The sequence below is a fragment of the Zonotrichia albicollis genome, chromosome 24 (assembly GCF_047830755.1).
Source record: "Zonotrichia albicollis isolate bZonAlb1 chromosome 24, bZonAlb1.hap1, whole genome shotgun sequence".
NCBI classification, from domain to species: domain Eukaryota; kingdom Metazoa; phylum Chordata; class Aves; order Passeriformes; family Passerellidae; genus Zonotrichia; species Zonotrichia albicollis.
The window spans coordinates 6144468-6157225 of record NC_133842.1 but is presented as its reverse complement, the minus strand read 5'-3'; positions in this window follow the sequence as shown (position 1 = coordinate 6157225).

Here is a 12758-nt window from a genome sequence, read left to right as displayed (position 1 = left end):
TTTTTTTTAACATAATGCTGGCTTCTATAACACAAGACTTGAGGCACATGTGCAACCTGTGGGCATGTTCAAAGAACAGTGACAATGAGGAGAAGCCTTCATCAGGTGCAACCACCAAAGGGCCAAAAGAGCCCTTAGGAACAGTGTGAGCATGTGCTGTGCAGTGTGGTGATGTAGATTTCAAGAATCGAAAACAGGAGGAAATTTACAGGAAAATATTTATGAATATGTATTAGCACACAGTATATAAGCTGTCTTTGGATTCCTTTGTTTCTTGTACATGAGGCAGGGTGAAAAGCCCTCCCTCTATCCTGATCAATTGGTTTTTCTTATGCTTTATCAGAACCACAGCCAAACTTTTTTGTATCTGCTTGATTATATTTAATAGTATTATTTTATATAAAATTACTGCTCAATTAAAATAGCTACTAAATTCAACTTTGTTGTTTATTGAATTATATAGAACTTCATTCATAACAGACGGGAAGGGGTAGAGACAAAGTGTCATTGATTGTCAACCATAAAAGTCTTGATTTTCATATCTATTCAGACTACATGAGGAGATGCTGGGGGTAAATATCAATTGGACATTGCTGATATCAATCTATAAACAGGAAAAGAAAACAGGACAAAACATTTCTCTCTGCATTGTTTTCAATACAATATATTCACTTTGAATACATTTCTGAAATGTGTCTAACTAACCACAGAAGGTTGAAAACGTAGATTATTCCCATGGGCTTTTCTTGTTTGGGTGTTTTGAACAAAATTTTATGAGCCTTTGTCACTGAATTCCTGAGCTGAAGAGCTCAAGAAAGGAAAGGCCTCTGGAGTAATAAAATTCATCAGCAATGTCCAAGTAGCTGAGGATCCATCCCCATCAGAGCAGCAATGAACAGAAATGGGAACAGCTTTGTGGTTGCCCCAGCTTTGGCATGGACCCTGGGCCTGGAGCAGGAGCAGCTCTTGAGTGCCCCAGGGCCGGGGCTCTTGTGCTGCCCTGGGCAGATGGGATGGCAGCAGGGGCTGCAGAGCTCTCAGCACCTCAGGCAGAGGGGAGCAGGGGAGCCAGGGAGCCTCCTTTGGCCTTGGCCAAGCACCTTCCCCCATGGCTGGGGCTGAGTCCTGTGGCAGCTGCAGCTGCTGCTGTGCCCTTGCCAGGGGCTGAGGCCGTGGGGCAATGCCCAGAGCAGCCAGGTCTGAGCAGAGCTGTGGGGCCAGAGCCAGCTGGGCTGGGCTGGGGAGAGGCCCTTGGTGCTGCCCAGAGCTCAGGGCAGCTGGCAGAGCTTGCAGGGAGCTGGGCTGGGCTCAGAGAGCCTGGCCCAGAAACCATCAGTGTCCATCTCAGCCTGGCTGAGCGTGCAGAGACCAAAAAGAGCAGCCCAGAGTCCACAAGTTCTCTGGGTGGTAGCTGAGCTTGTGAGCCCTTGAGCCCTGCCAAGTGCTGGGGCTGCACCTCCAGCTCCAGAGATGTGATAGATGGGAGCAGGGAAAAATAATTCCTGCTGGATTGTTTCTTGTGTTTGCTTGTACAGGTGACCTGGAGTCATATGTAGATGAGCTGTTTTGTTTCAGATGACTCTGGGAAAGTGATAAGAATAATATTTTTAGCTGAAAATAATACTTCACACATAATACACAATAAGAAAGAAAAGACACATAATCAGAAGAGCATCTAAGTTTTAAAGAGCATGAGACTCATTGATGTCCCAGCAGTCGAACCTGTTCAAATACTTTCCTCAGGGCTTCCTTGAGATCAGAGGTTACCACCAGAGGCCAAGGCCAGTCAGAGCTCTCTGTCCTAGCAGCTTTTGTCTGGGAGAACCCTTGCACACAGGGAATTTTCGAGAGGAGTTGTAGCAGGTAGGGCTTGGCGTTCGGAAGATCTCGTGATGTTACGGGAAGACAGGGCCCCTGCCCCCTTAGATAAGAAAATTAACATAGGAATGTAGCCCCCTGAACCAGATGACAGTAACTTTCCACTTACCCAGTAACTTTCCATTCCCTACTAACCATAGATGGTAAGGACAGACCCTCACCTGACGTAGAAGCCCCCTAGACTATAAAACCCCACGAGAAGGGAGAATAAAGGCCTTTGATCCTCCACCATATTAGTGTCTGCGTGTTTCTTAAGCCCGAGCGACCCTGGGGAAGGGGGTCGCCGTGCTGTCTCCCGAAACCAGGCCGCCTGCCTTGTATCAGAAGGCAACATCTGGTGCCGAAACCTGGGAAGCCGATCAGCACCCGGGGCAACGGGAATTCGCCTGGACGGGAAGCAGCGGCTGTGGCGGCGGGCCCGACTGCAGTGAGGGGGACGCCCCTGGACCAGCAAGGAACATAGAATCCATTGCAAAAGTTGTATCAGATATGCATGCACATTTTGAGATAGAATGTAAAATTAGGGATTTATCTCTCACATTGCCGAGACTCATTAAGCTTGAGGCTATAGAAAGCCCCACAGATATCCTCCATCCAGGGGTGTGGGACGATTGTACCAAGGTCCTGGCCGAAGACACTATGTGTTCTGGTTCAGGGAAAGCCCTAAAATCCTGGGGCAAAGTTCTCCAAGCTTTACAGAAAGCTCGACAAGAGCAGGAAGCCTAGAAAGCCGCACAAACCTGCTTGCTAGCCCCCCCGCAGCCCAAAGTAGGTGCGGCAACACAGACTGTGGAGATTCTTGACCCGGGCGGTCTTGCGGGGGAGGCGCGGCCAGCGGAAAGCCCCCAGGGAGTGGACTCGCCATCGGGGGGGGGAGGACACACACGGGCCTTCTGGCGGGGGTTGACGGAGGAGGCGCGGAACGTGGCCGACCCCGCTTGGAGTTGCAGAGACTCCCCGCTGCCGTATGGGTTTGAAAATGGCGCCGAAGCACATGGTGAGGGCGGAAGTAAGGAGGCGGGGGGCGGAAATGCAGTCAGCGTGCTCCAGAACGCACGCGCGGGAGAGCGAGGAGAAGGGGTGGCCCCCGCGGTATGGCGTAAGACCAATCAGAGCGCTCTATTCAAATTAGGTCCTTATAGAGCAAGAACCTCCCCCAGCAGGAGGCGGGGGGACCCCAGGAGAAGAGAACGGCCTGACCCCCACAAGAGGGGGCGAGGTCAGAGCTCGAGAAAAAGACAGAGCAGCCCAGAAGTGCTGACTCACTCTGCTTCCACCTCTGACTCTGACTCAGTCTAAGACGAAAGAGAGTCCGAGAGTTCAGATTCAGAGAGTTCAAATTCAGATTCTAGCTTTAACAGAGAGAAATCAGCGGCATACAAAGTTTCTAGTCGCAAGGCTCCTGCGTAAGTAAAAGAGTCATTAGAGAAAGACCGGACTCCGCTTACAGATTGGCAGAAAATAAAGATGTTTTGCGCGGAGTAGAGCCCGTCTGCTAACCTAGTGCTCCCAGTCCGCGTGAGAAGAACAGGCGATAACCAACAGAAGACTTACTCCCCTGTAAACCCAAAAGAAATCCAGGCAATAATCAAAGTGATTGCAAACAAAAGAATTAATTCTGCCATAGCTACCACACTCATTGATAGCGTTTTCAGAAGAGATGATATGTTGCCTTTTGATATTAAACAGACGTGTAGAATGATTTTTGATGGCGCAGAGATAATAGTTTTTAAACAAGAGTGAGAAGATCAATGCACAGAAGAGCTGGCCCAAGTGACAAGACCTAACCATCCACTGCATAGCTCCAGCATACAGAGGCTAATAGACAGAGACCCCACTATGATCACCCCCCAGGCGCAAGCTGAAAGCTTGCGGGCTCATGAAGTTATGACAACCACCCGTGCTGCCCGAGAAGCTATCCGTGCAGCAGCTAAAGTAGTAGCCAATCCGTCCCCATAGTCAACCATCAAACAGAGTAAGAGCGAGAGCTTCACTCAGTTTGTAGACAGACTTCAAGCAGCGTTAGACTCCTCCTCATTGCCGTCAGAGGCTAAAAGTCCTGTACTGGCAGACTGCCTGCGCCAGCAGTGTAACTCAGCCACCAAGAACATCTTAAAGTCACTGCCACCTGAGTCTAATACAGCAACCATGATTAAGCACATTGCAAAAAAAGAGCATCTAGCTCCCATCCAAGCAGCAGTTCACACTGCAATAACCAGTGTGATGGCATGCCTTAAGTGTGGCCAAGCAAGCCACCTGGCAGTAAACTGCCCCCAACCAAAGCGCCTATCAGCAACTGCTCCACCTCGCCAAGAGAGACTTAAAAGACCGTGCTGAGCATGCAGAAAAAAGAAGCACTTAGTTAAAAAATACAGATCCAAGCTTCAAAGAAACTAGAGGGGGGTGGGGGGGCAGCCAGGCCGTGTCCAGCCCCTTCCCACCTGGAATATGCAGCGACCCAGCTACAGCAACCCCCAGTGGGGCAGAAGACCTTCATATCCTATCCACCCACAGGGAGTAGCCAATTTTGCATCCCTGCCTACAGTGCAATAGCAAAGCTATGCAACACCCTCAGCACCCTCGCACCCCCCACTGCCACAACCTGCGCCGGTAGTAGAGGGCCAGCAGGAGACGCCCCAGAGCGAGATCCCTGGGTGGCCCTAGCTATGAAAATAGAGAGAGAACCCTTGATGGTGTGGGGGACATGCCGGCTTTATGGCAGTCAAGATTCCCATGTCATAGGGTTACAGTTCTGGGCAGACACAGGTTCAGACTGCACGATTATTCCCCAAGCACATTAGCCTGGACATTGGCAATTCAAAGAAGTCCCTCCAGTAAATGGAGTGGGAGGGCAGTCTCGGGCATGGAAAAGCACCCAGCTGGTGGCTATAACACTCCACACGAAAAAGGGACCAGAACAAACAGTCGCGATCCACCCATACATACTGCAAAATTCTCCACCCCTGTTAGGAAGGGACGTTCTTTCCATGCTAGGATTCCAGATTACAAATTTATCCTAAGGGCCACTGCTGTACACCCTCCGCTGCCGATCAAATTGACCTGGAAATCATCAGACCCCGTATGGGTCAAGCAGTGGCCCCTGACAGAGCCTCGAGCGGCAGCCTTACGAGAACTAGTGGACCGCGAGCTGCAAAAGAGTCACATAGAACCCTCCATCAGCCTATGGAACACCCCTGTATTCGTGATCCCCAAAAAGTCCGGAGAAAGCTATCGTCTCATCCACGACCTGAGAGAAGTAAACAAGGTGATCCAACCCATGAGTCCGGTCCAGACACTGCTACCCACGAACTCAGCCATCCCTGCAGGGCGGCCGTGCGCAGTACTGAACATCAAGGACTGTTTCTTCTCAATACCCCTGCACCCTGAGGACAGAGAACGATTTGCCTTTTCCGTGGCATTCCGAAATAGCGAACGGCCTAACCTCCGCTTCCAATGGCGAGTACTCCCAGAAAGACTTGTAAACAGCCCTGTCATATGCCAAATCACTGTGGACAAAGCACTGATGCCAGTTCGACACTCCCATCCCACCGCAACCATCATTCAGTACATAGACGACATCCTGGTAGCAGCACCATCTGCAAGCGAAGTAAATCACCTAGTGTCCACAATCACAGAAACCCTTCAGGCCAACGGCTTCGAGATCGCAAGCGCAAAAATCAAGAGAAGACCCTGCGTGACCTTTCTGGGAGTGGGGATCACAAGCTCCTACGTGACACCCCCCGAGGCGAAGGTCAGTCGAGACGTCAAAATGCTCCACGATGTGCAACGCTTGTGGGATCACTGCAGTGCCTTCACAACATCGTCCTGATCCCTCCTGAAGTCATAGACCCTTTGTATGACCTCCTGAAAAGAAAGCACCCCTGAGAACCCAAAGAGCTGACACCGCAAGCAACGAGCTCCCTCGACTTCATCGAAAGCCAGATGTCCACGGGCACACTTGCCAAGTAGAACCCAGCCATGCCACTAGACTTATATGTTCACTTTACACCGAGGGGGAGAGTGGGAGCACTGGCTCAAAGACCTTCTGAAAAGGCCCGACCGATTCAATGGGTGGTTCTCGGAAGACCTGCTTGTGCTTTCTCCCCGAGAATCGAATGCATCACTAACCTCCATCATGAAAGGCAAGAAACTCGCTTTGAAACACCTAGGGACTGAGCCAACAAGCATCCACCTTCCGTTTCGCAAGCAACCAACTACAGAGTCAGCCACAATATCGGAGTACCTAGCCCTTGCTCTCACCGGCTTCGGAGGAGAAATCTCCTACTCCTCCAAACCACCCTGGACTAAGCTGCTGACCATTGTCGACATGGACATACCGCCAAAGGTCATGGACTGACCACAGCCAGGACCGACGGTCTTCACAGACGCTTCCTCCACGACCTCAACCACAGCAGCAGTGTGGCAGGCAGGAGAGCAATGGCATTGCGTCAAAGCATGTGACCCCACACTGTCAGTGCAACAACTGGAGGCGACAGCAGTCGTCTTGGCGTGCGGACTCTTTCAAGAGGAACATCTTAACATAGTAACGGACTCTATATTTGTGGCAAGGCTTTGCCTAGCCATGGCAGGACCAGGAGTGTCTACATCAGCAGCAGCCCTAATGCTGGAAGAAGCACTCTCCTCGCGACAGGGCACTGTGTCAGTCATTCACATTAACAGCCACGACCCAGCCAAAGGCTACTTCCAGATCGGCAACGACAAAGCGGATGCCGCAGCAAAAGGCATATGGACGCTGCAGGAAGCTCATCAGCAGCACGAGTCGCTCCACATCGGAGCCAAAGCACTGGCGAAGAGATGCGAGATCCCGACCGCAGACGCAAAACACGTGGTAGCCACCTGTCCTCATTGCCAGAAGTCACCCCTATAGACCAGTGGGGTCAACCCGAGAGGTCTCAAGCCTTCAGAGATCTGGCAACAATCGGACTTCACCTAGTGTGAACTACTGAAGCCCCGAGCGTGGCTTGCAGTGACAGTAGACACTTATAGCGGAACGATCATAGCCACACAGCACCCCAAAACAAACTCCAAGGCCACAATTCAGCAATGGCTGACAGCCATAGCTTGGCTTGGTATCCCCAAGCAGATCAAAACGGACAACGGGTCCAATTTCACCTCCAAACCAGTACAGGAATTCGCCTCAAAATGAGGCATCACATTAGTGCAAAGTGTCCCATATAACAGTACCGAGCAGGCCATAGCAGAGAGAGCGAACCAGACCCTGAAAACCAAGATAGAAGTATTGGCAAAAGCAGAGGGCTTTGCCAATGCCATTCCCCCAGGAGATCAAGCGCGCATGCTGGCAACTGCTTTGCTAGCACTGAATCAGTTCCCTAGGAGAGATGAAACAAACAGTCCCGTTCAAAAACACTAGGCCACCCGAGCGCTAGAGGAGGGCCTGCAAGTAGTAATTAGAAACGAGCTGGGCGAATGGGAACGGGGCTGGAGGCTGATGCTCACAAGAAGAGAGTACGCAGCTGTCAAAAAGGACGGCAAAGTCAGGTAGTGTCCACTTAAGTCAATTAAGCCCGACCTCATAATAAGCAAGATAAGACTGACGAGAATTGTGAGTTTCTGTTTACAAGACATACTCATAGAACGTCCTCGTGACGCGTACATGCCCATCCCAGAAAAAAGTGACAGACCACTAAGCCACCAGACAGCACCCGAGAAACCTGCACGGGTGAGACCCAAGCATCAACAGTGTTTCTGTGTAGTTTTGCTGTTGAGGCTTGTTGCCGGAAGACAAGCCAGCCCAGATCACTACCCCCACCGGCCTTTCAGGTGGGTCACGCGACACCTTAGTAGCGACAAGGTGCTCAGAGAAACCACCACACCAAACACTCCATCCTTCGTGCTCCGCGTTACCGACCTGTTTCCAAGACAGCCAAAAGTAGACCCCAATTCCCCACACGCCACACACATGTACCTATCCTACTGGTGCCCAGCCTCAAACCCAGGAAAAAGCTACTGCAATCACCCAGAGTGGAGATATTGTGGGCACTGGGGCTGCGAAACCATAGTTACAGATGCCAGACCGTCGGAGCCTGAGTGAGATCCACAAGAGCCCGACAAATTCTTGCAGTTCGCCTAGGCACCCAGCAGCTGCAAAACACCCATCTTCCTCCAGAGAAACTTTTATCGCAATCGCCACAAAATCCCAAAAATTCGAAAATGCACTAACTATAACATGACAGTCTTGCAGCCACATCACCCCAGTTGGGCCATAGGCCGAACGTGGACAGTTGTCCTTCAAGGGTCAAAAGAAAGAGTAAATGTGCAAATTATCAGGCTCCAACCGTCGGTGCCCCAAGCGGTCGGACCAAACAAAGTGATTAAAAGCGTGCCGAAAGGGAAAAACGCAACCTACCCTAAAACCCTACCCACTAGAGTTAGCAATGTCCCAACTGGCCACGCGAAAATCTTTCAGACAGACCGCGCAGCCAAGCCAGACTCAGACCCAATCCTTCGTATGTTAGAAGCTACCTTTATATCCCTGAATGAATCCAACCCTAACCTAACCGAATCCTGCTGGCTTTGCTAAGATGTCAAACCTCCCTTTTATGAAAGAATCGCTTTAAACACTCCCTTCAGTTACTCCACAGCCGATGCCCCTCACCAGTGCAGATGGGATAACCCTCGCAAAAGAATCACCCTGAGTCAAGTCACAAGCCAAAGCAGATGCTTTAGCAATGCAACCCTAGCTAAGCGAAGAAGCAACGTCTGCATCAAAGTTGTCAAGCCTAACAAGAAAAACAATAAGTGGGTAGTCCCATCCGCACCTGAGATGTAAGTTTGCCAGCGATCTAGAGTGAGTCCCTGTGTGTCTCTTGCCAAATTTGATGACTAACGACTTTTGTGTCCAAGTTCTGATTGTTCCTAGAGTCCTGTACCACTCAGACGAAGAAGTGTACCACCTTTTTGAAGAACCCAGCCAGCTCCACAAAAGAGAAATAATAACAAGTGTAACTATTGCGATGTTGCTCAGTTTAAGAGCGGCAAGAACGGCAACGAGTGTCTCAGCCCTAGCGACACAGCACCAAAGACTGTCCCAGCTGCAAGTGACCATCGATGAAGACCTGCAAAAGATCGAGAAATCCATCTCCTTCCTAGAGAAGTCAGTCTCCTCTCTCTCGGAAGTGGTCTTGCAGAACAGGCGAAGTCTAGACCTCCTGTTCACGCAGCAAAGAGGCCTGTGTGCCGCCTTGAGAGAAGAGTGCTGCTGCTATGCAGACCACACAGGAGTCGTGAGAGACTCCATAGCAGAACTCAGAAACAGACTAGCTCAGAAGCAGAAAGACAGAGAAGCTCAACAGGACTAGTTCGAGTCCTGGTTCAATCAATCACCATGGCTAACCACTCTGATTTCTACCCTAATAAGTCCACTGGCATTGCTGCCTCTAGCAGTCACCTTCAGACCATGCCTGCTGAACAAGCTGGAATGGGCCAACATCCTGTTCATCGGGTGGCGAATCCAACCAGAGAACACTGCCAGCCACAAGTCCTAACCTTGACTAGCGAAAATTTTTTCAGATTTACCAAACCCCCTTTTCCCTATCGAACTGCAACCTTATACCTCATTTCAGTATATGACTACCTCATTCATTTGTGAAAAAGGGGGGGAGATGTAGCAGGTAGGGCCTGGTGTTTGGAAGATCTTGTGATGTTACGGGAAGACAGGGCCCCTACCCCCTTAGATAAGAAAATTAACATAGGAATGTAGCCCCCTGAACCAGATGCCAGTAACTTTCCACTTACCCAGTAACTTTCCATTCCCTACTAACCATAGATAGTAAGGACAGACCCTCACCTGACGTAGAAGCCCCCTAGAGTGTAAAACCCCACGAGAAAGGAGAATAAAGGCCTTTGATCCTCCACCATATTAGTGTCCGAGTGTTTCTTAACCCCAAGCGACCCTGGGGGAAGGGGGTTGCCGTGCTGTCTCCCGAAACCAAGCCGCCTGCCTTGTATCAGAAAGCAACAAGGAGTATCAATTTTGGCTGTGGGCACTGGGAAGGACAAATGGTTCTTTTCCATAGGAAGGAAAGCACTGGGCTCCAGTTCTCCACAGGCTGATGAGAGGCAGCCCTCAACATTCCAAGATCAGCTGGGCCTGTCAAGTGGGCCCTGGGTGGCCAAGCCAGCCAGACTTGTTCTATGTTCCCTTGGTTTCATGGTGCTCTGCTGTATCACAGTGTTCTCCTTGCTTCTGCAGTGTCACAATGTCCCCGTGCTTCCATGAGGCCCTGCAGGGTCACAGTGGCCCTTTGGTTCTGTGGGGCCCCACAGTGTCACAATGGTCTCCATTGATTCCATGGGGCCTTGCAATGCCACAACAGTCTCCATGGATCCACGGTGCCCTGCAGGATCACAACAGCCCTTTGGCTCCACGAGGCCCTGAAATGCAGCAATGGCCTCTTGGTTCCACAAAGCCCTGCTGCTTCACACTGGCCCCTTGGGACCATGCAGCCCAACAGAGCCACAAAGATGTCCTTGGTTCCATGAGGCCACACAGTGTCACAATGATCCCTTGGATCCATGAGGCCCTGAAGTGTCATCATGGTCCCACATGAAGGAAAGCAGGAAGGAAAGCATGGAGTCCCTTGTCTTCCAGGAGCTGATAAACAGCAGCCACTAGAGGCCGAGACCAGCCAGATCTGTCTGTCCTGGCAGCTTTCATCTGGGAGCAACAGAATAAATATCTTGTATCTCAGATATAAATAGTCTGTATCTCAGATATACGGGATTTCAGGGGAGGAATCCCAATTTTAGCCCATGAGCACCTGAATGAGAAGGCCAGTTCTTTCCCTCAGGAAGGAAAGGACAGAGCCCCAGTGTTTCCAGGGCAGATTAGACGCAACCACCAGGGCCCAAATTGCGCCAGGCCTGTCTGTCCTTGGCAGCTTTTGTCTGGGAGAAACCCTTGCATATAGGGAATTTTGGAGAAGTACCAATTTTGTCCAGAGCTGTGAGCAGAGGCTGAGGGAGCTGGGCTGGTCCAGCCTGGAGCAGGGAAGGCTGAGGAGCTCCTCATCCCAGCCTGGCAGTGCCAGCGAGGAGGGGATGGACAACACAGAGCCAGGCTATTCACAGGGGCCTGGTGGGAGACAAAAGCCAGGAGGTGGAAGGGGAAAGACGGAAGATCAGCCAGGACAGGAGAAGATGAAATGAGTCAGGCTGGTTTCAGCATTTCCTCAACACCAATAGCAGCCTGACCTCCCTTCTCCACCCACCACTAACAGCTTTGCAAATCAGGAATTGTTCGAGCTGTTCTGTCCTCACTCCAGGACGAGGATCCTGATACAAGAACTTAATTGTGTTTATATCTATCACAGAACCATGTTTGTGTGAAATAAGTTTTAGTATGGAAATCACTTGTGAATGGTGGACTCATCCAACACTGCTGGGACGTTGCACATGGCTCAGGGAAGAGTTTATAACTGTGTGATTTTTATTTTAATTGTGTGATTGTTATTAAATTGGATCGTGTTCCACTGTGGTCTGTTGGCCAGGTCCAGTGTGGGCTGGAGAGAGCTCAGATTTGCACAAGGCTGCTCTCAGTGCCAGGGCTTGGATGGGGTAAATGGTGGGGTGGGGGTAGGGACAGAGTCTGATTGATTGTCAGCCATGAAGGGTCATGATTTTCATATCCTTTCAAACTGCATGAGGAGGAACTTGGATTCAGTCTCCAAACAAGATTGCACATATCAATTTATTAACAGGGGGAAAAAACCTAAGCAGGATCTCGGAAATCTTTTCTCACAGTCTTTTAAAATAGGATCTATTCAGTTTGAATATACTTCTGAAATCTGTCTAATTAACCTCAAAAGATTTGAAAATTAAAATGAAATTATTCCCAGGGGCTTGGCTTGTTAAGGTGTTCTGAATGTTAATGAGCCGTGGGACACTGAATTCCTGCACTCAAGAGCTGATGGCTGAACAAGCCTCTGGAGCAGGAAAATTCAGCAGCAGCCTCCAAGTTGCTGAGGATGTCAGCAGCCCCCACTGAGGCCATCCCTGCCCAGAGACCATGGGGGAATGGGCAGACAAGGAGAGTGTCCCTAGGGCTGGGGCAGCACAACTCAGAGGCACTGCGGCTCCAGCTGGGAAATGGAGTGTGGAATGTGGCTGGGAAAGCCCTGCCTGGGCTGGGCCAAGCAGGACTGACAAGCCCTGAAACCCCATCCCCCAAAAAATCTCTCACAAACAAGGAGACATTTAAAAGGAATTACAATTGTTTGTGTGCTCTGAGTTGGATTCACTGGAGAAATATCAACGAGATTCTTAGGAGCTCAAAACAAAACAACCATACAGCCTTTACTGGCAACTTTAGAAAATCAGAGAAACTTAGGCAAAATATTTAATACCACATTCAATCTACAGAAAACACTTCTTAAAGCATTAATTTGGCCCATGCAACTTCACAAATTCTAAGTCTGTTCAATTTAATTTTAATCAAAATTTGCAAGGGAGGGTTATTAAAAGAAAAAAACAGAAAGAGACAAAGACAAATTAAATACAGACAAGCACACACACAGCTACCAACTCCTGGATTCCAGCACTGTTCAGATGGAAATTCCAAGAGGAGGTAGGGTCAAGATTTGTGCTTGGCCTGTAGTCAGCCTTAAATACCCCTTGGTCTTCCTGTGCCCTTCCCCCAGGTGGGTCTTGGGCTCATTTGGTCCCTCAGGAGCTGGGCTGGGGCTGCAGAGGTGGCTGTGGAGCATTGCCTGTGCCGTGCCAGGGACTGGCAGCCACTGCTAGGCTGGGATAGAGGCTCTGGGGAGACTGGGGTTCCAGGGCAGGGCAGGGCTGGGCTTACAGGGCAGGGAAAGGCTTGACCTGCCCCTTCCTACCCCACA